The sequence below is a fragment of the Ranitomeya variabilis genome, chromosome 2 (assembly GCF_051348905.1).
Source record: "Ranitomeya variabilis isolate aRanVar5 chromosome 2, aRanVar5.hap1, whole genome shotgun sequence".
In the NCBI taxonomy this organism is placed as follows: domain Eukaryota; kingdom Metazoa; phylum Chordata; class Amphibia; order Anura; family Dendrobatidae; genus Ranitomeya; species Ranitomeya variabilis.
The window spans coordinates 136053274-136077170 of NC_135233.1; positions in this window are offsets into that span (position 1 = coordinate 136053274).

Below are 23897 nucleotides of genomic sequence, written 5' to 3' on the forward strand. Positions count from 1 at the left end.
TGATCAGCGGTGAGTAGGCGTCCCTGGGACTAAGTCCTGCTTTTCTTCTTCTGAGAATGTCCAAGGGACGACCGCTCATTGGAGGTCGGGGGTCACATGCTCAGGTCCTGTAGGAGCTCCTATTGGACCACTAGGAAAGTCCCGGAGAGCGTCCGCTATAAAAGTGCGGCCAAGCGCTAGTATAAACTTACTAATGTGTGTTTGGATGTATGCCTGTCGATGGATGAAAGCTCCGAATCATTCCCATCCCTAGAGTTGTTGACTGTTCGCGAATGATGGAGTAATCTAGTGCCAGACAGTGCTATCCAAGCACAAGAGCACGATCCTTTCAGTGTCTGTCCTGCTGCACTGAAAGTAAAGGGGCCGAATAATACTGCACACCCCACTTTTCAGTTTTTGAATTTTCACAAAAATTTAAAATAACCAATAAATTTCGTTCAACTTCACCATTGTGTTCCACTTGTTGATTCTTCACCAAAAATTTACATTTGGTATCTTTATGTTTGAAGCATGATATGTGGGAAAAGGTTGAAAAGTTCCACGGGGCCCACAAAATCTTGGAGCCAGCCCTGCCATCATCAGTACATGAATACATGAATACATGAATACATGAATGAATACATGAATAGATCCCTCTAATCATCACCAGTACAAGTACACATCAACAGAACCATCATCAGTACTTGAAAACATCACCAGAACCATCATTGATACATGAATACTTCTTAGTACAGTGATCAATTGCAATGTCAGGTCCGCCCCATATACAATTATATTGAATGAAGCTACAACTGCCAGTATATTTTTTAATAATGCTAATAAGATACTGGGAGTTGTTAACTGCAGACTTAATAGGAACCACAGTTCTAGTTAGACATAGTCAGTATCACAAATAAACATTTACATCCAGGTATCTTATAGATGACATCTTCTCTGATTGGAATAGTTCTCTTACTATTTGTTCTCCATGTTATCCAAATGCCATAATGACTTCTCACGTCCACAGCTCGTCTCTGCAGACTTCCATCTTCTTTGGCCTTCTACAGTACAGTGTGGACACAGTACAACAGAGTGATTTTAATGGTCCTGAATAAAAATATCTGCTTGTTCCCATAAATAAATAATTGTCCCTCTCTCTGCTCCCTGCACAAAATATGACCCCCACACTCCCTCTTATGGTACATGGCCTCCACACTGTCCTCTCCTATAAAATATTGCCTCAATACTGTTCCCCTTATCTATATATATAAAAACGAGTGTATGTGTATATGTATGTGTGTATCGATGATGATGTCATAATGGTTGTCATGACGATGATGTCATAAAGGTTGCCATGGTGAAGATGATGTCATAATGATTGCCATGGCGACGATGATGTCATAAATGATGTCATAATAGGTTGCAATGGTGACGGTTATGTCATAATAGTTGCTATGGCAACGATGATGTCATAATAGGTTGCAATGGTGATGGTTATGTCATAATGGTGGCCATGGTGACGATGATGTCATAATAGGTTGCCATGGCGACAAAGATGTCAGAATGGTTGCCATGGCTAAGATGATGTCAGAATGGGTATATGGGCATGGAACTATGGGATGGAGGATGTGTGATGGGTATATGGGCACGGGACTATGGGATGGAGGATATGTATGATGTGAATATGGGCACGGGACTATGGGATGGAGGATATGTATGTTGGGAATATGGGCACGGGACTATGGGATGCAGGATGTGTGATGGGTATATGGGCACGGGACTCTGGGATGGAGCATATGTATGATGGGTATATGGGCACGGGACTATGGGATGGAGGATGAGTATGATGGGTATATGGGCACAGGACTATGGGATGGAGGATGTGTATGATGTGTATATGGGCACGGGACTATGGGATGGAGGATGTGTATGATGGGTATATGGGCATGGGACTATGGGATGGAGGTTATGTGTGATGGGTATATGGGCACAGGACTATGAGATGGAGGATATGTATGATGGGTATATGGACACAGGACTATGGGATGGAGGATAATCATTATAATTTGTTATAACTAACCACAGTTAGTTACTATGCCCGGGCAATACTGGGCTCTTCAGCTAGTCAACTATAAAAACCACTGTTTTCCCTTATAAAATATATCTGCCACACTATTCTCCTATCACACTTTTTCCCACCCATACTGCCCCCTTATTCTTCCCACTTACACATTTACCTTCTATACTATCCCTTCATATCTCCTCATACTGTTCCCTCACACTCTCACCACATTGTCTCATCATCATTTTCTCCCCATACTGTCCCCTCACACTTTTCTCCCCATACTGTTCTATCACACTTTTCACCATCCAAACTGTTCACTCATACTTATTTCCACCATACTGTCCCCTCCCCATTCTGTCCCCTCACAAGTCCCTCCCATTCTATCCATGCACTTTTTCCCTCCCCATACTATCCCTTTACGCTTTGTTCTCTAACACTGTCCTTACACATCTCATTCCATACTGTCGCTTTACACTTAACCCCTTGTGTCCCCTCACACTATTTCTCACCCCTCACACTTTCTCTCCAGACTGTTGCTGTCATGACGGACGCTGTTCAGACTAGGTCGTTCGACAGACAGTGGTAATTCCACTTTTGACCACTATTTGCTCATTGGCGTCGGCTAGATTTCATCTAGCTGTTCCAGGGTTAATTTACCTGATCCTCGGATTGGAAGCTGGGCCATGCCCATTGCCTTTAAATAGTTCTCCTGATCATTGGGCGTCGCCGATTATAGCTTCTGTCTTGTGCGTTGTTATCTCGGTCCGGAGTGGAGAGCTGGTTGTTGGAGATTCGTTGCTGGTGGTGTATTTTCCTTAGTCTTATTTACTCCTTCCTATATTTGTGTTTATTTTGCCCTGCACTTTTATAGTGTATTCCTGAGTGACTGCGGCTTGGTGTATATATTCCTTTATCCTTGCCTGTGCTTACTGTGGGTATTGGTATATTACCTCTTCACTGGGTGGTGGGCAGTTGGTTTCAGCCTAGGGTTGAAACAGGAGACAGGGCGAGGGTCGAGGCCTGGACATGCACACCATCAGTGTAAACTCCAGGTAGAGGGTCAGTCAGGATTTCCCTAGTCTCAGGGAAATTGCAGGGGCCCGGGTTATTAGCACTCACTCACCCAGTCTCCCCGTGACATTATAATCGGCCCAACAACAAAACAAAAAAAGGGGTTCTTTTTTTTTTCTCTTGTCATGGATCCCATGACTTCCATAACCCGCCAGTTGGAGGCGCTGTCCCTACAGGTCACTGAGTTGAGGGGGGCAGTTCAGCAACAGGGACTAGCAGTATCTAATGTGCAAGCTGGAGTGACAGGAAGAGTTGCTGAGCCTAAATTCCCTTTGCCTGAAAAATTTGCTGGGGAACGCAGTAAATTTGTTTCTTTTCGTGAAGCTTGCAAACTATATTTCCGTATGCGCCCGATCTCCTCGGGTAATGAGGCTCAGCGTGTGGGCCTGGTGTTGTCATTGTTAAGCGGGGATCCCCAAGCATGGGCGTTTTCTTTGCCATCTGATTCTGCTGCATTTGACTCTGTGGAGAGTTTTTTTTCTTCTCTTGGGAAAATCTACGATGAACCTGACAGAATGGCTCTAGCAGAATCTAAGATACGCACTATTCGCCAGGGGGAGCGAGTTGCAGAGGATTACTGTTCTGAATTTCATCGCTGGGCGATCGATACACAATGGAATGATCCAGCATTGCGGAGTCAGTTTATTCATGGGGTTTCTGGAAGGGTTAAAAAAGCCCTTCTGATGTACGAGACTCCTGCTTCTCTAGATTCTGCTATGAGTCTGGTTGTCCGCATTGATCGCCGTTTGCGTCAGGGGGAGCATGAGACACCGCCTATGGGAGAGGGTTTAGGTTCACGTGAGGTTGCTGCAGGTGAGCCCACGGAACCTATGCAAATCGCATGGCTATCACATGTTAAGAATCGAGCCCCTGAGCTCAGGAAGCAGGGAGCCTGTTTTTACTGTGGTAAAACTGGTCATTTTATTAACATCTGTCCTCTGCTGTCTAAGAAAAACGCAACGGCGGAAAACTTCTAAGCTCAGAGGGTGTGGAGGAGACCAATCTGAGCTTATGTATATCCTCCATGGTGGTTTCTCAATGCATGCTCCCTGCTAAGGTTTTTATCGCTGGCAGTGAGCTGCCAATTACTGTTTTTGTGGATAGTGGTTCAGCCACAAATCTCATTGATGAGGAGTTTGCGCGCACAGCAGGTTTTAGGATTGAAAAACTGTCTCATCCTATCCACGTGGTCACCATCAATGCTGCTCCTCTCTCTCAGGGGGAGATTACTGAATTTGTGGCTGAGGTGAAACTCCACATTGGGGTTCTACATTCCGAGCGGGTTACATGTAAGGTGCTCAGGAATCTTCCTGCTCAGGTGGTTTTGGGTTTTCCTTGGTTGTCCATGCACAACCCGGTAATTGACTGGAAAACTCAGGACATAATTCAGTGGAGCGAGTTCTGCCAGGAGAATTGCCTAGCCACATGTGTGGCTGCGGTGACTTCAAGCGTTCCGGAGTCACTTCTGGATTTTGTGGATGTGTTCTCTGAAAAGGGTTGTTCAGAGTTGCCGCCACATCATCCCTATGACCGTTCTATCATGTTTAAACCAGGGGCCAAGTTGCCTAAAGCAAGGATGTTTAACATCTCCGGTCCGGAGAGATAAGCGTTAAAAGATTATATTGCTGAAAGCTTGAGCAAAGGGCACATCAGGCCGTCATCCTCGCCGGTGGCAGCAGGGTTCTTCTTCGTGAAGAAGAAAGATGGCGGATTACGCCCGTGTTTGGATTTCCGGGAGTTGAACTAGATTACGGTTCGTGATCCATACCCGATGCCACTGATACCAGATTTGTTCAACCAGGTGGCGGGTGCTTAGTGGTTTACCAAGCTTGACCTCAGGGGGGCGTACAACCTCATAAGAGTCCGTCAAGGTGATGAGTGGAAGACGGCTTTTAATACCTCTGAGGGTCATTTTGAAAATTTGGTAATGCCTTTTGGGTTGACTAACGCACCTGCAGTGTTCCAACATTTCATCAATGATGTGTTCTCGCATGTTTTGGGGAAATTCGTTATCGTGTACCTAGATGACATCCTCATATATTCTTGCGACCGTGATGCTCATTTAAATCATGTCAGGCAGGTGTTACAGCTTCTCAGAGAGAATAAGCTGTATGCTAAACTTGAGAAATGTGTATTTTCTGTTCACGAGTTGCCTTTCTTGGGTTATATTATGTCTGCTTCTGGTTTTAAAATGGACGCCGCTAAGGTGCAAGCGGTGCTGCATTGGGAACGTCCTGATAACCTGAAAGCACTTCAGCGGGTCCTTGGGTTTTCTAACTACTATAGGAAATTTATCAAGGATTTTTCCATCATTGCTAAACCGCTAACTGACATGACTAAAAAAGGTACCAATTTCTCCGTTTGGCCTGAGGCTGCTGTGCGCGCATTTGAATTTCTTAAGAACAGTTTTGTTTCAGCCCCCATTCTTGTGCAGCCAGACGTATCAAAACCCTTTGTTGTGGAAGTCGATGCGTCTGAGGTTGGTGTGGGGGCGGTACTATCTCAAGGCTCATCTTTGAGTGGTTTGCGTCCGTGCGCCTATTTCTCCAAGAAACTGTCGTCCGCCGAACGTAACTACGATATCGGCAACAGTGAGTTGTTGGCAATCAAGTTGGCCTTTGAGGAATGGCAACACTTCTTGGAGGGGTCGGTACATCAGGTTACTGTTATTACCGATCATAAGAATCTGCTGTATTTCGAGTCAGCCAAGCGTCTGTCCCCCAGGCAGGCTGGCTGGGCATTGTTTTTCAAGCGGTTCAATTTTGTTGTCACTTACAGACCGGGGTCTAAAAACACTAAGGCGGATGCTCTGTCCAGGTGTTATCCGGGGGGTGAACCTCCGGAAGATCCAGTACCCATCCTCCAAAAGGGTGTTGTGGTTTCGGCTCTCACTACTGAGGTTGAGGCTGAGATTGCCGAGGCTCAGGAGGAGGTACCTGTTATGATCCTAGTGGCAAGGATCGCAGGTCGGACTAGCTAAGTAACTGAACAGACTACTAGCTCTGGGGAAGTGGTATCTAGATTGACCGCAACCTGATCCTATCCGCAAACAACTATAGGCAGCCGTGGAACGTTACCTAAAAATCCTAGACGTCTCTTCACGACCTGAGAAACTCACTATTCCTGGAGGGAAAGAAAGTCCTCTCTTGCCTCAGTGGAATGACCCCAAAGATATAGAATAGCCCCCCACAAATATTAACGGTGAGTTAAGGGGAAAGCACAAACACAGAGATGAAATCAGATTTAGCAAATGAGGCCCGCTAATACTAGATAGCAGAAAATAGGAAGGGAACTGTGCGGTCAATAAAAAACCCTATTCAAAATATCCACGCAGAGATTGCTCGAGCCCCCGCACCAACTAACGGTGCGGGGGAAGCAACTCCGTACCCCAGAGCTTACCAGCAAAAAGAAATCACATATTAGCAAGCTGGACTAGACTCATCATACACAGAAATCATATTGCAGGCAGATGAGCAAAAAATATTCAAACAGAACTTAGCTTATACTGAAGAGGCAGAAAACAAGATAATCAGGAGTAATCAGAATAGCACTGAATACATTGACAGCCGGCAACAAGTGGAAGTGGAAGTGAAGCAGAGCTAAATAGGAGCCTCCCTGGTGAATAACGAGGCAGCTGATCCAGCCAGACCCGCAGGATAATAAACCAAACCACCAGGGGGAGCCAAAAAACCAAAGTCACACAATACCATCTGTGACCACAAGAGGGAGCCCGAAAACGGAGTTCACAACAGTACCCCCCCCTTGAGGAGGGGTCACCGAATCCTCATCAAAACCCCCAGGGCGATCAGGGTGAGCCACATGGAAGGCACGAACCAAATCGGCCGCATGAACATCAGAGGCGACAACCCAGGAATTATCCTCCTGACCATAGCCTTTCCACTTAACCAAATACTGAAGCCTCCGTCTAGAAATACGAGAATCCAAAATCTTCTCCACCACGTATTCCAATTCTCCCTCAACCAGCACAGGGGCAGGAGGCTCAACCGAAGGAACCACAGGCACCACATACCTCCGCAACAACGACCGATGGAACACATTATGAATAGCAAACGATGCCGGGAGGTCCAAACGAAATGACACAGGGTTAAGGACTTCCAAAATCTTATAAGGACCGATAAACCGAGGCTTAAACTTAGGAGAGGAGACCTTCATAGGAACAAAGCGAGAAGACAACCACACCAAATCCCCAACGAGAAGTCGGGGACCCACACAGCGACGGCGGTTGGCAAAGCGCTGAGCCTTCTCTTGTGACAGCTTCAAATTGTCCACCACATGATTCCAAATCTGATGCAACCTATCCACCACAACATCCACTCCAGGACAGTCAGAAGGCTCCACCTGACCCGAGGAAAAACGAGGATGAAACCCTGAATTACAAAAAAAAAGGCAAAACCAAAGTAGCAGAACTAGCCCGATTATTAAGGGCAAACTCGGCCAATGGCAAAAAAGTCACCCAGTCGTCCTGATCAGCAGAAACAAAACATCTTAAATAGGTCTCCAAAGTCTGATTAGTGCGCTCGGTTTGGCCATTCGTCTGAGGATGGAAGGCCGACGAAAAAGACAAATTAATGCCCATCTTAGCACAAAAGGTCCGCCAAACTCTAGACACAAACTGGGATCCTCTGTCGGAAACAATATTTTCAGGGATCCCATGCAAACGAACCACATTTTTAAAAAACAGAGGAACCAACTCGGAGGAGGAAGGCAACTTAGGCAAGGGCACCAAATGGACCATTTTAGAAAAACGATCACACACCACCCAAATGACCGACATTCTCTGAGAGACAGGGAGATCTGAAATAAAATCCATGGAAATGTGCGTCCAAGGCCTCTTCGGGACAGGCAAAGGCAACAACAAGCCACTGGCACGAGAACAGCAAGGCTTAGCCCGAGCACAAATTCCACAAGACTGCACAAAGGAACGCACATCCCGCGACAAGGAAGGCCACCAGAAGGACCTAGCCACCAAATCTCTGGTACCAAAAATCCCAGGATGGCCTGCCAACACCGAAGAATGAACCTCGGAAATAACTCTGCTGGTCCATCTATCCGGGACAAACAGTCTCTCCGGTGGACAACGGTCAGGTCTATCCGCCTGAAACTCCTGCAGCACTCGTCGCAAATCTGGGGAGATGGCAGACAAAATCACCCCTTCTCTGAGGATACCAGCTGGCTCTGAATCACCAGGAGAGTCAGGCACAAAACTCCTAGAAAGAGCATCAGCCTTCACATTCTTCGAACCAGGCAGGTATGAGACCACGAAATCAAAACGAGAGAAAAACAACGACCAACGAGCCTGTCTAGGATTCAGCCGCTTGGCCGACTCGAGATAAATCAAATTCTTGTGATCAGTCAAGACCACCACACGATGCTTAGCTCCCTCGAGCCAATGTCGCCACTCCTCAAATGCCCCCTTCATAGCCAACAACTCCCGATTACCAACATCATAATTCCGCTCGGCAGGCGAAAACTTTCTTGAAAAGAAAGCACATGGCTTCATCACAGAGCCATCAGAGCTTCTCTGCGACAAAACAGCCCCCGCTCCAATCTCAGAAGCATCAACCTCGACCTGGAAAGGAAGGGAGACGTCTGGCTGACATAAGACCGGAGCCGAAGAAAACCGGCGCTTCAGCTCCCGAAAGGCCTCCACAGCCGCAGGAGACCAATTAGTAACATCAGAACCCTTCTTGGTCAAATCCGTCAATGGCTTAACAACACCAGAAAAATTAGCGATGAAGCGACGGTAAAAATTAGCAAAACCCAAGAACTTCTGAAGACTCTTAACAGATGTAGGCTGAGTCCAGTCATGAATAGCCTGAACCTTGACTAGGTCCATCTCAATAGCAGAAGGAGAAAAAATGAAACCCAAAAAAGAGACCTTCTGGACTCCAAAAAGACATTTTGAGCCCTTCACAAATAAAGCATTGGCACGCAGGACCTGAAATACCATCCTGACCTGCTTAACATGGGACTCCCAATCATCCGAAAAAACCAGAATATCATCCAGATACACAATCATAAATTTATCCAGATATTCGCGAAAGATGTCGTGCATAAAGGACTGAAAGACAGAAGGAGCGTTAGAAAGTCCAAAAGGCATCACCAAGTACTCAAAATGGCCTTCGGGCGTATTAAATGCAGTTTTCCATTCATCACCCTGCTTAATACGCACAAGGTTATACGCACCACGAAGATCTATCTTGGTGAACCAACTAGACCCCCTAATGCGAGCAAACAGATCAGATAACAATGGCAAAGGATACTGAAATTTGACCGTGATTTTGTTTAGAAGGCGATAATCAATACAAGGTCTCAAGGAACCATCCTTCTTAGCCACAAAAAAGAACCCCCCACCAAGAGGGGAGGAGGAGGGGCGAATAAGTCCTTTCTCCAAAGACTCCTTTATATAACTCCGCATAGCAGCATGCTCCGGCACTGACAAATTGAAAAGTCGTCCCTTAGGAAACTTACTACCAGGAATCAAATTTATAGCACAATCACAATCCCAATGAGGAGGTAGAGAACTGAGTTTGGGCTCATCAAATACATCCTGGTAATCTGACAAAAACGCAGGGACCTCAGAAGGAGTGGATGAAGCAATTGACACCACAGGAGCGTCGCCATGAATTCCCTGACAACCCCAACTTGACACAGACATTGCTTTCCAATCCAGGACTGGATTATGAGTCTGCAACCATGGCAGGCCCAACACGACAACATCATGCAAATTATGCAATACAAGAAAGCGAATCACCTCCTGATGAACAGGAGTCATGCACATGGTCACTTGTGTCCAGTACTGAGGTTTATTCGTAGCCAATGGTGTAGCATCAATTCCCCTTAGTGGAATAGGGAATTTTAAAGGCTCCAAAACAAAACCACAGCGCCTGGCAAATGACAAATCCATCAGACTCAGGGCAGCACCTGAATCCACAAAAGCCATAACCGGGTAAGATGACAGGGAACAAATCAGGGTAACAGACAAAATAAACTTAGGCTGTAAAGTACCGATGGTGACAGATTTATCAATCTTTTTTGTGCGCTTAGAGCATGCTGAGATAACATGAGCTGAGTCACCACAGTAAAAGCACAACCCATTTTGCCGTCTATAATTTTGCCGTTCACTTCTGGTCAGAATTCTATCACATTGCATAGACTCAGGTGTCTGTTCAGAAGACACCGCCAAATGGTGCGCAGGTTTGCGCTCCCGCAAACGCCGATCAATCTGAATGGCCAGAGTCATTGACTCATTCAGACCTGCAGGCGTAGGGAACCCCACCATGACATTCTTAATGGCTTCAGAAAGACCTTTTCTGAAATTTGCAGCCAGGGCACACTCATTCCATTGAGTAAGCACCGACCATTTCCGAAATTTCTGGCAGTACACCTCTGCATCATCTTGCCCCTGAGAGAGGGCCAACAATGCTTTTTCAGCCTGGTTCTCAAGATTAGGTTCCTCATAGAGCAATCCAAGGGCCAGAAAAAACGCATCCACACTGAGCAATGCAGGATCCCCTGGAGCCAATGTAAAAGCCCAATCTTGAGGATCGCCACGCAAGAAAGAAATAATAATCTTAACTTGCTGAACAGAATCCCCAGAGGAACGAGGTTTCAAAGAAAGAAACAACTTGCAATTGTTATTAAAATTCAGGAACCTAGATCTATCTCCAGAAAACAACTCCGGAATAGGTATTCTAGGCTCTGACATAGGACTGTGCACAACAAAATCCTGAATACTTTGTACCCTTGCAGCAAGATGATCTACACTGGAGGCTAAACTCTGGATATCCATATCAGCAGCTGAACTCAGAGCCACACCAAGATTAAGAGGAGGAGAGAAGCCAGACACACAGCAGCTAGACACACGGCAGCAAAAAAAAAAAAAAAATATCTCCAAGCTTCTTTTCTCCTGCTTCTGCCATGCAATTAACACTTTACCGGGCCGGCTGTACTGTTATGATCCTAGTGGCAAGGATCGCAGGTCGGACTAGCTAAGTAACTGAACAGACTACTAGCTCTGGGGAAGTGGTAACTAGATTGACCGCAACCTGATCCTATCCGCAAACAACTATAGGCAGCCGTGGAACGTTACCTAAAAATCCTAGACGTCTCTTCACGGCCTGAGAAACTGACTATTCCTGGAGGGAAAGAAAGTCCTCTCTTGCCTCAGTGGAATGACCCCAAAGATATAGAATAGCCCCCCACAAATATTAACGGTGAGTTAAGGGGAAAGCACAAATGCAGAGATGAAATCAGATTTAGCAAATGAGGCCCGCTAATACTAGATAGCAGAAAATAGGAAGGGAACTGTGCGGTCAATAAAAAACCCTATTCAAAATATCCACGCAGAGATTGCTCGAGCCCCCTCACCAACTAACGGTGCGGGGGAAGCAACTCCGTACCCCAGAGCTTACCAGCAAAAAGAAATCACATATTAGCAAGCTGGACTAGACTCATCATACACAGAAATCATATTGCAGGCAGATGAGCAAAAAATATTCAAACAGAACTTAGCTTATCCTGAAGAGGCAGAAAACGAGATAATCAGGAGTAATCAGAATAGCACTGAATACATTGACAGCCGGCAACAAGTGGAAGTGAAGCAGAGCTAAATAGGAGCCTCCCTGGTGAATAACGAAGCAGCTGATCCAGCCAGACCCGCAGGATAATAAACCAAACCACCAGGGGGAGCCAAAAAACCAAAGTCACACAATACCATCTGTGACCACAAGAGGGAGCCCGAAAACGGAGTTCACAACAGGTACCATCTGAGTTTCCCATCAACAAATCTTTTGTACCGCTTCATCTCCGCTTAAAGGTTTTGGCGGAACATCATGATGCTGTCCTGGCTGGCCACCCAGGGGTTAGAGGTACCTTGGAGTTGGTGTCACGTCGGTTTTGGTGGCCCAAGATCTGACAGGACGTGGTCTCATACGTGTCAGCTTGTACCACGTGCGCTAGGGCTAAGACGCCCCACTCCCGTCCTGTTGGCACACTACTTCCTCTTGAAGTACCCAGTAAGCCATGGACGGAAATCTCCATGGATTTCATCACTGATTTGCCCTCATCAGCTGGGAACACGGTCATCTTGGTGATTGTTGATCGGTTTTATAAAATGTCGCACTTTGTGTCTTTGCCTTCATTGCCTAACGCTAAGACTCTGTCTCAGGTATTTGTGCAGAAGGTGGTCAGACTTCTTGGGGTTCCGTCTGACATTGTGTCTGATAGGGGGTCTCAGTTTGTGGCAAAATTTTGGAAAGCATTTTGCTCACGGCTGGGGATCAAGTTGTCTCATTCTTCGGCATTCCATCCTCAGTCAAATGGTCAGACTGAGCGTATGAACCAAAATTTGGAACAGTACTTACGCTGCTTTGTCTCTGATAACCAGGAAGAGTGGTCTACCTTTCTTCCTTTGGCTGAGTTTGCCATCAATAATCACCGCCAGGAGTCGTCTGGGGAGTCTCCGTTTTTTTGTGTTTACGCTCTACATCCTCAATTTTGTACCTTGAGTCAGAGGGGCTCTTCCGGTGTTCCGGAGGAGGATCAGTTAGGAGCACAATTGTCATCAGTCTGCAGGAGAGTTAAACAGCGCCTGTTGAGTGTGGGTGCTAGGTACAAACGTGTGGCTGACAGTAGGCGTGTGCCAGGTCCGGACCTGAGTGTGGATGACTGGGTGTGGTTATCCACAAAAAACATAAGACTCAAAATACCGTCCCTTAAATTGGGTCCACGGTTTATTGGTCCATTTAGGGTCACCGCCGTCATTAACCCAGTAGCGTACCGATTGGAGCTCCCTACGGTGCATAAGATACACAATGTGTTCCACAGGTCTCTTCTAAAGAAGGTGGTGGGTTCTGTGGACGCGGCGCCTATGCCACCTCCAGTCTTGGTGGATGGTAATTTGGAGTTTGAAGTCTCCAAGGTGGTTGACTCTCGTGTAGTGCGTCGCACTTTACAGTACTTGGTACACTGGCGTGGTTATGGGCTTGAGGAGAGGTTCTGGGTACCAGCTTCGGATATTCATGCGGATCGGCTGGTCAGGTTTTTTCATTGTCACCATCCAGACAAGCCGGGTGCTATAAGCCGTGAGGGCCCTGGGGTCTCTCGTAGAAGGCAGGGTACTGTCATGTCGGACGCTGTTCAGACCAGGTCGTTCGACAGACAGCGGTAATTCCGCTTTTGACCACTATTTGCTCATTGGCGTCGGCTAGATTTTATCTAGCTGTTCCGGGGTTAATTTACCTGATCCTCGGATTGGAAGCTGGGCCATGCCCATTGCCTTTAAATAGTTCTCCTGATCATTGGGCGTCGCCGATTATAGCTTCTGTCTTGTGCGTTGTTATCTCGGTCCGGAGTGGAGAGCTGGTTGTTGGAGATTCGTTGCTGGTGGTGTATTTTCCTTAGTCTTAATTACTCCTTCCTATATTTGTGTTTATTTTGCCCTGCACATTTATAGTGTATTCCTGAGTGACTGCGGCGTGGTGTATATATTCCTTTATCCTTGTCTGTGCTTACTGTGGGTATTGGTGTATTACCTCTTCACTGGGTGGTGGGCAGTTGGTTTCAGCCTAGGGTTGAAACAGGAGACAGGGCGAGGGTCGAGGCCTGGACATGCACACCATCAGTGTAAACTCCAGGTAGAGGGTCAGTCAGGATTTCCCTAGTCTGAGGGAAATTGCAGGGGCCCGGGTTATTAGCTCTCACTCACCCAGTCTCCCCGTGACAGTTGCCTCACATTTTTTTCACCTATACTATACCCTTATACTTCCCCATACTATTTCCTCAGTTTTCCCCTTCATATTGTCCCCTCACACTTTCCTCCATACTGTCCCTTCATATTCACCACCATACGGTCTCTTCACATTTCTTCCCATGCTATTCCCTCACACACAACCCTCATCATGCTGTTGCCTCATACTTTTCCCTCTCATATTGCACCTCACATTTTCCCCATACTGTCCCTTTATAATTTCCCCCATAGTGTCCCCTCACACTTTACTCCCTATACTGTCCTCTCACACTCTCCCCTCCTCATACTATCCTCTGACATTCCCTCACATACTGTCCTCTCACACTCTCCCCCCTTACTGGGCCTCACAACTTTTGCCCCTCGTACCATCCACTTACACTAATCCACATATTGTCCACTCACATTCCCCCAATGTCTCCACACTCTTCCCCATACTGTCTCCTCACACTTTTCCCCTGTACCGTCCCCTAATACTATCTTCCATATTGACCCCTTGCACCTTTGCCACTCCCCTCTTTACTGTCCTATACTCTGGCCTCACACTTTCCCCCTTACTATCCTCTCACACTTCCCTCCACCATATTGACCCCTCACACTTTTACGGCCATACTGTCCGCTGACTTTTCAGTCTCCTCACTTTCTCCCTCATACTGTCCCTTCACACTTTCTCTCTCCATACTGCTACCTCACATGTTTCCCCACATTGCCACCTTAAACTATCTTTTCAGTTTTATAACAAACATTAGTATAGAGCTAACTTTATTGAATTTTATATTTTCATATTTAAAGGGAACCTGACAGCTGATTCATGCTTCCCAAACCACAGGCAGCATGAACCAGAAAATGGCTCCGTAATTGAGGCTGTGTACACTTTACTTTGAAAATCTGCAGTGTTTCAGAGAATGCATACTTATGAGACAATAATACAAGGATGACTAGTCCAAGAGGCTACTTGCTAATGGCTTCTTCTAGCCCACCTCCCTATACTGACAGGTCTCTCTTTGTGGGTGTGGATAAGCAAAGATCTATCAATCAACAGGACCCTCTCTGAAGATGGGTCTCCCAGCGGTCAGAGCCTCTGAAGCACAAGTTATCGTTTTCATAGGTGATACATTTACTGTAAATGCTGGGAAGAATGTAAGGGTAAAATTTACTCAAAAAGTACGTCTGTGGATTTTTGTTTAATAAATTAAGACAATGTCAATTAGTTAGTAATCTTTATTAACTACATCATTTTCTCATACAATTTAAATGAAAATCAAGCATTGATATGTCACATGACGATAGTGCAATACACACTTTATGGGTTTCTATTTGTACCCTGCAGCAATTGCAATTTGAAGGTCCATGTTTGCATTCAAAAAATTTTTTTTAAAACCCCCTAAGTGACCACATGCAATTAGATACAGGAAAGAAATACAGGTCCTTCTCAAAAAATTAGCATATAGTGTTAAATTTCATTATTTACCATAATGTCATGATTACAATTAAACTTTCATATATTATAGATTCATTATCCACCAACTGAAATTTGTCAGGTCTTTTATTGTTTTAATACTGATGATTTAGGCATACAACTCCTGATAACCCAAAAAACCTGTCTCAATAAATTAGCATATTTCACCCGTCCAATCAAATAAAAGTGTTTTTTAATAACAAACAAAAAAACCATCAAATAATAATGTTCAGTTATGCACTCAATACTTGGTCGGGAATCCTTTGGCAGAAATGACTGCTTCAATGCGGCGTGGCATGGAGGCAATCAGCCTGTGACACTGCTGAGATGTTATGGAGGCCCAGGATGCTTCAATAGCGGCCTTAAGCTCATCCAGAGTGTTGGGTCTTGCGTCTCTCAACTTTCTCTTCACAATATCCCACAGATTCTCTATGGGGTTCAGGTCAGGAGAGTTGGCAGGCCAATTGAGCACAGTAATACCATGGTCAGTAAACCATTTACCAGTGGTTTTGGCACTGTGAGCAGGTGCCAGGTCGTGCTGAAAAATGAAATCTTCATCTCCATAAAGCATTTCAGACGATGGAAGCATGAAGTGCTCCAAAATCTCCTGATAGCTAGCTGCATTGACCCTGCCCTTGATGAAACACAGTGGACCAACACCAGCAGCTGACATGGCACCCCACACCACTGACTGTGGGTACTTGACACTGGACTTCAGGCATTTTGGCATTTCCTTCTCCCCAGTCTTCCTCCAGACTCTGGCACCTTGATTTCCGAATGACATGCAAAATTTGCTTTCATCAGAAAAAAGTACTTGGGACCACTTAGCAACAGTCCAGTGCTGCTTCTCTGTAGCCCAGGTCAGGCGCTTCTGCCGCTGTTTATGGTTCAAAAGTGGCTTTACCTGGGGAATGCGGCACCTGTAGCCCATTTCCTGCACACGCCTGTGCACGGTGGCTCTGGATGTTTCCACACCAGACTCAGTCCACTGCTTCCTCAGGTTCCCCAAGGTCTGGAATCGGTCCTTCTCCACAATCTTCCTCAGGGTCCGGTCACCTCTTCTCGTTGTACAGAGTTTTCTGCCACATTGTTTCCTTCCAACAGACTTACCATTGAGGTGCCTTGATACAGCACTCTGGGAACAGCCTATTTGTTGAGAAATTTCTTTCTGGGTCTTACCCTCTTGCTTGAGGGTGTCAATGATGGCCTTCTTGACATCTGTCAGGTCGCTAGTCTTACCCATGATGGGGGTTTTGAGTAATGAACCAGGCAGGGAGTTTTTAAAAGCCTCAGGTATCTTTTGCATGTGTTTAGAGTTAATTAGTTGATTCAGAAGATTAGGGTAATAGGTCATTTAGAGAACCTTTTCTTGATATGCTAATTTATTGAGACAGGTTTTTTGGGTTATCAGGAGTTGTATTCCAAAATCATCAGGATTAAAACAATAAAAGACCTGACAAATTTCAGTTGGTGGATAATGAATCTATAATATATGAAAGTTTAATTGTAATCATTACATTATGGTAAATAATGAAATTTAACACTATATGCTAATTTTTTGAGAAGGACCTGTATATCTTGGTACCGTGCCGTAGCCAGTAGATAGAAAAATATTTAGAATTGAGAGTCCTCAGTGGTATCAACCACTGAGGACTCTCAATTCTAAATATTTCACATGCAATTAGTCATTTGAAATGTAGTTACCCTTGCAGTCCTCGGGAAGGGATTATTTTATTTAATCCCACTGAATGCTCAGTAATAAGGGTACCGTCACACATTGAAATTTCCATCGCTACGACGTTACGATTCGTGACGTTCTAGCGATATCGTTACGATATCGCTGTGTCTGACACGCAGCAGCGATCAGACACCCTGCTGAGAATCGTACGTCGTAGCAGATCGTTTGGAACTTTCTTTCGTCGCTTGATCACCCGCTGACATCGCTGGATCGTTGTGTGTGACAGCGATCCAGCGATGTGTTCGCTTGTAACCAGGGTAAACATCGGGTAACTAAGCGCAGGGCCGCGCTTAGTAACCCGATGTTTACCCTGGTTACCAAAAAAAACAAACAGTACATACTCGCCTTTCGGTGTCCCTTGCCGTCTGCTTCCTGCTCTGACTGAGCCGCCGTACAGTGAGAGCGCAGCGGTGACGTCACTGCTGTGATCTGCTCTCACTGTACGGCTGCACTCAGAGCAGGAAGCAGACGGCAAGGGACCTGAAGGACACCGACGGGTGAGTATGTACTGTTTGTTTTTTTACGTTTACGCTGGTAACCAGGGTAAACATCGGGTTACTAAGCGCGGCCCTGCGCTTAGTTACCCGATGTTTACCCTGGTTACCCGGGGACTTCGGCATCGCTCCAGCGCCGTGATTGCAACGTGTGACCGCAGTCTACGACGCTGGAGCGATGATTATACGACGCTGCGACGTCACGAATCGTGCCGTCGCAGCGATGAAAATTTCAATGTGTGACGGTACCCTAAGGACTGGAAGTCAGGGACATAGTGAAATATATACAACTGTCTGACTCCCTGACTAGCACCTCGTTATTTTGGACATTTTCTCTGCAGGGACACTAAAAGTGTGTGGATATAAGTTTCAAGCTCCTAGGGCTTGTATGAATGGCATCTGGATAATTCAAACTGAGAATTGCTTTTTTAATGAATAAGGATCTTACTTGTAAAGAAAATTTGTTTCACCTTTTGCCAGTCTCTCTGGCCGTGAAACTATTAACAACTTCAATACCAAAAACCAAACACACAAGTGACTATTGATTTTATACATTTTTATTTTACATTTTACCCAGAATATATACTATGTGCTTTTAGAAAGAAACATTTTACATATATATAAATATCATATTATAAGTCCTTTAACACCTTAAGGACCGGGCAATTTTTTTTGTTTTTGCTCCTTCATTTTTTCCACCCCTTATTCCAAGTGCCATAACTTTTTTTTATTTTTCCATTAACATAGCCATGTTAGGGCTTGTTTTTGTGGGATGAGATGTACTTTAATTTTTGACATGATGTACTTGAAAGTGGGAGAAAAACTCCAAGTGTGGCAAAATAGCAAAAAAGAGCGTTTTTTTTTCTTTTTTCTTTTATCACAATGTTCATTTTATAGTAAAAATAACCTAGTAATATGACTCTCCAGGTCAGTATGGTTACGGGGACACCTAACATGAATAAGTTTTGTTTCGATGAAAAAAAAATTGAAATTTGTACAAAAAAAATTTACTTTACATTTTTAAATTTTCAGGAAATGGAGCTGCGCAAGGTTTCACTTTTTGCGCCCCAAGCAGATATTTTTTATTGATACCCCTTTTGGGTAGATATGATATTTTTATTGCCTTTTATTACCTTTTTTGTTTCATTTCAGAGGCCCAAAAAACACAATTCTGGCATTTTGATTTTTATTCTCGTTACCCTATTTGGATTAATTTATTTTATATTTAGATAAATTGGACTTTTACAAACGCAGCAACACCAAACATGTGTATTTTTTTGTGTTAATTTTTAATGTGGGGAAAAGGGGGATGATTTTTACTTTTATATTTTTTCATTTTTTATTAAACTTTTCACTGAATTTGTTTGTCCACTTAGGAGACTTGAACCTGCGATCATCCGATCTCTTGTGCTATGCACAGTAATGCCACAGTATTGCTGTATATAGAACAAATCATGGTCCCCTATGAAGGCCAGCCACAGGGGAACCTGTCAGCAGAATCTCACACCACATACTCTTTATATGCGCAGGAAGCTCTTTCAAATATAAGTTCAGGAATACCTTTACATGGGCAATCAGTTCATCCATTACTGAGAAATCAGTGTTTGAATTGGTATGCAAATGATTTCTTCATGCTTCCTGGTCTGGCCCCATCTTCTCCTGTATGCGGTCACGTGGGGCCGCCGATTACAGTCATGAATAGGCGGCTCCACCTCCCATAGGGGGTGGGAGGGCGGGGGACACATAGATCTTTATTTTAAACACTATTATTCATATTTTCTCTGCAGCAAACGCTGCTGCAGGGAACATATGAATTGCGGATTCAGCACCAGATGCTGGTAGTACGTGCGGTACCCAGCACGGTGCGTGTGGTACCCAGTGGGCACACGGGCGGCACACGTGTGCCACACTGATGTTCACCAGAAACGCAGGGGCACACGGACACGGATAATTCCGGTACCGATTGTTTCCGGTACCGGAATTATCTGGACGTGTGGGACAGCCCTAAGTGCGTGACTACAGATCACTTCAATGTTGGAAAACAAAGAACTTTGCAAAAGCTAAGCAGTGTACCTTATATTTTTTTAATCAAACCTAATATTGAAAATTATTTTAATATTGAAAATTATTTTTAATTCCAAATACATGCATTTCAGTAACAAAAATTGTTCCTAGAGGTGGAAACCTCTTTAATATGTAGGTTTACTGTGATTTTCAAAATCAGGATAAGATTGCGTATTTTAGTACATTTACAATACAGCTCTCGCCTTCAAGGTTGACTGTGCCATGGTGGGCACCAAAGTTGAGCACAATACTTATTTTTAAAGATAAAGCACTCTCATTGGTTGATATTCTTTACACTTTTATTTTCTGATGTTCAAAGAAAACTGTGACTTTTTCAATATAAACTGCTCAAAAAAATAAAGGGAACACTAAAATCCCACATCCTAGATATCACTGAATGAAATATTCCAGTTGTAAATGTTTATTCATTACATAGTGGAATGTGTTGAGAACAATAAAACCTAAAAATTATCAACATAAATCACAGCTAATATCCCACGTAGGTCTGGAGTTGGAATGATGCTCAAAATCAAAGTGGAAAATGAAGTTACAGGCTGATCCAACTTCAGTGGAAATGCCTCAAGACAAGGAAATTATGCTCAGTAGTGTGTGTGGCCTCCACATGCCTGTATGACCTCCCTACAATACCTGGGCATGCTCCTGATGAGGCGGCGGATGGTCTCCTGAGGGATCTCCTCCCAGACCTGGACTAAAACATCAGCCAACTCCTGGACAATCTGTGGTGCAACGTGACGTTGGTGGATGGTGCAAGACATGATGTCCCAGATATGTCCAATTGGATTCAGGTCTGGGGAATGGGCGGGCCAGTCCATAGCTTCAATGCCTTTATCTTGCAGGAACTGCTGACACACTCCAGCCACATGAGGTCTGGCATTGTCCTGCATTAGGAGGAACCCAAGGCCAACTGCACCAGCATATGGTCTCACAAGGGGTCTGAGGATCTCATCTCGGTAACAAATGGCAGCCAGGCTACCTCTGGCGAGCACATGGAGGGCTGTGTGGCTGTCCAAAGAAATGCCACCCCACACCATTACTGACCTACTGCCAAACCAGTCATGCTGAAGGATGTTGCAGGCAGCAGATCGCTCTCCACGGCATTTTCAGACTCTGAGATGTCTGTCACATGTGCTCAGTGTGAACCTGCTTTCATCTGTAAAGAGCACAAGGCACCAGTGGCGAATTTGCCAATCCTGGTGTTCTGTGGCAAATGCCAAGTGTCCTGCATGGTGTTGGGCTGTGAGCACAATCCCCATCTGTGGATGTCGGGCACTCAAACCATCCTAATGGAGTCGGTTTCTAACCACTTGTGCAGACACATGCACATTTGTGGCCTGCTGGAGGTCATTTTGCAGGGCTCTGGCAGTGCTCCTCCTGTTCCTCCTTGCACAAAGACTGAGGTAGTTGTTCTACTGCTGGGTTGCTGCCCTCCACATCTCCTGGTGTACTGGCCTGTCTCCTTGTAGCGCCTCCAACCTCTCGACACTATGCTGACAAACACAGCAAACCTTCTTGCCATAGCTCGCATTGATGTGCCATCCTGGATGAGCTGCACTACCTGAGCCACTTGTGTGGGTTGTAGAGTCCGTCTCATGCTACCACGAGTGTGAAAGCACAACCCACATCCAAAACATTAGCCAGAAAGCATTGGTACTGAGATGTGGTCTGTGGTCCTCACCTGCAGAACCACTCCTTTATTGAGTGTGTCTTGATAATTGCCAATCATTTCCATCTGCTGTCTATTCCATTTGCACAACAGCATGTGAAATTGATTGTCAAACAGTGTTGCTTCCTAAGTGGACAGTTTAATTTCACAGAAGTTTGATTTACTTGGAGTTATATTCTGCTCTTTAAGAGTTCCCTTTATTTTGTTTTGCATTGTATATAACGTTTTGGCTTCTCTCCAGCCTTGTTCACATATAGTCACTATAAATGAAAACAAATTTATATTAATATCATAGAATAAATGAAGGCTAAAAATTATGGAACATAAGGATTTAAGAAAATGGTTCTCCACAAGGACTAAAGGACTATGTGTCCATATATTTGTTTTGGAAAATATAATTGGAAGATAAAGGTCTAAGGCACGTCCATACTAAGGTCTCAGAGTTTATCACATAAAAAATAAAATAAAGGGTAAGTATAACCAAAAAGTCTGGTCTAGATCTGTAGGAAGGTACTCACCAGTGACAAGTATAAACCAGAAATCTCCAAGAAGAACACCAAAGGCTGCTAGTATTTAGGCAATCAAGCAGGGTCTGATCACAAGCTATGTCAGCTCAATGTGGGTTGTAGAATTAGTGAGGCCAAAAGCTTTAAATAGCTCAGGAGAATAGGAAGAGAAGGGGTTAATTATGTATGCAAGATCCAAAGTGCGTTATTGTACATTCACACTTATAATATTGTTGTCGCTCTAGTAGTAAAAGGAGAGCGTGAGTAATTCTCAAGATAATATTTGTCTAAAAGAGAATCTCCGAATGAGACTGACAGCAAAGACTCGTATATGGTCGGACTGCGCTCATTAATATGTATTAAAGCACCAGCGTCCTCATTATAAAGTCACTATAGGTTACATAGCTCACGGCCTCATCATGTGACCGATTGTCAATAACATTGGGTTTTGCTGCTAGGTAACAAGGATAGCATCATCATTTTACTGAAAGGAGAGGAACACCTAATCATGTGACCGATTGTCAGTAACATTGGGCTTTGCTGCTAGGTAACAAGGATTGCATCATCATGTGACTGGAGGAAGTAGAGCTCTGAGTCACATGGCCAAATCCATGAAGCTGAGCGCACTGTTAGGGAATGTTGTTAGCAGTGTTGCTAAGTAACAAACATCACGTCATCATCATGTGACTAGAAGAGGCGGGATTTTAGGTCACATGTCTGAATGCATGACACTGATCGCGTTGTCAAGGAATGTTACTGAGAAAATCATATGGTATGCAGTGTGTAAGCTAAGATAGAGCTGTCGGTCACTGTTACTCTGAACGTTACACATGATATATGACTATATGGTAAACGACACTGACATGGTGCGACTGGCTATGACATCAATGCAACAAATGGAGGTATTGAGTGACATTAGTGGCATCTTATAGACAAACTAAGTAAAATGAATGTCAGAATGTGCAATATTATTCTCTAAAGAGTTAATTTTATAGTCAGAAAAGAAAATGAGAAACAAACCAATAAAGAGAAAAGGGAAGAAGAAAGAAAGATGGAAAAAGAATTTAAGATCAAAAACCATACAGTTTAGCACAATACTTGTTGTATGGGCAGCCATATTTTTTGCTGATTAAAGTACTGAATACACTATGTAAATACATTAATTTTAACATTGCTCTTAATTTGAAAAAATGGTTATGTCAAACATGATGACTATTAAAACCATATGTTAAAAAGAGAAGATAATTGAGATACTACATAATTGAGAAGTAAGGGTTACGTAATCACATACAGATGAAAGGGCTATCTCAAGAAGGGATATCACTCTATGAGCCAGAGCTCAGTAACATTGCTGCATTTTCTGGCAAACTTGTTCAAGTGAATGGCTAAATTGTAACACTATACATACCCTTCCTCAGCTGACCATAGCTTTTTCAGCCAAAAACAGTTTGCCAGGGTTCCTCACAGCCTATAAGGTTGCTCATGGTTGGTGACTCCCCTTTAAATAAATAGGATACAGTGGCCCTTAGGCCGGGGTCACACTTGCGAGTTCAATGCCTCAATACCCGGCACTGCCGCCGGGGGTCCGGTCCGGAGCGTGTGGCTGCATAGAAATACATGCAGCCTCATGCTCCAGTCCTGAGTGCCGGCGGCAGTGTCGGGACTTGATGCAAGAGACTTGCGTGAGTTTCTCGCATTGAACTCGCAAGTGTGACCTCAGCCTTAGTGGTAGCATGGTTGTCCCCCCCTAAGGATGGTGAGGAGAAAGGGATGATGAAGCAACTAGCTGCATGTTAAAGACAATCTCACAAGAGGCAATGGCTTGGCTTAAACTGAAGTAGACAGTTGCCTTATACAACAGTGGGCTTGCACTGGCAACACATTACACAGCCTGCTGACAACTCTCCAGCAGCTCTTTTGATGGCAATGTACTTCTGCAGCTTGTTTGGCATACTTCTGCACATCTGCAGCCCACTCTCAGAGTTACCATGTACAGTCTCAGGCACTTTTCTCACTGGTAAGCCTCTTCACTTATGGACATCAACATACAGATTCCTTCTAGTGTGGGA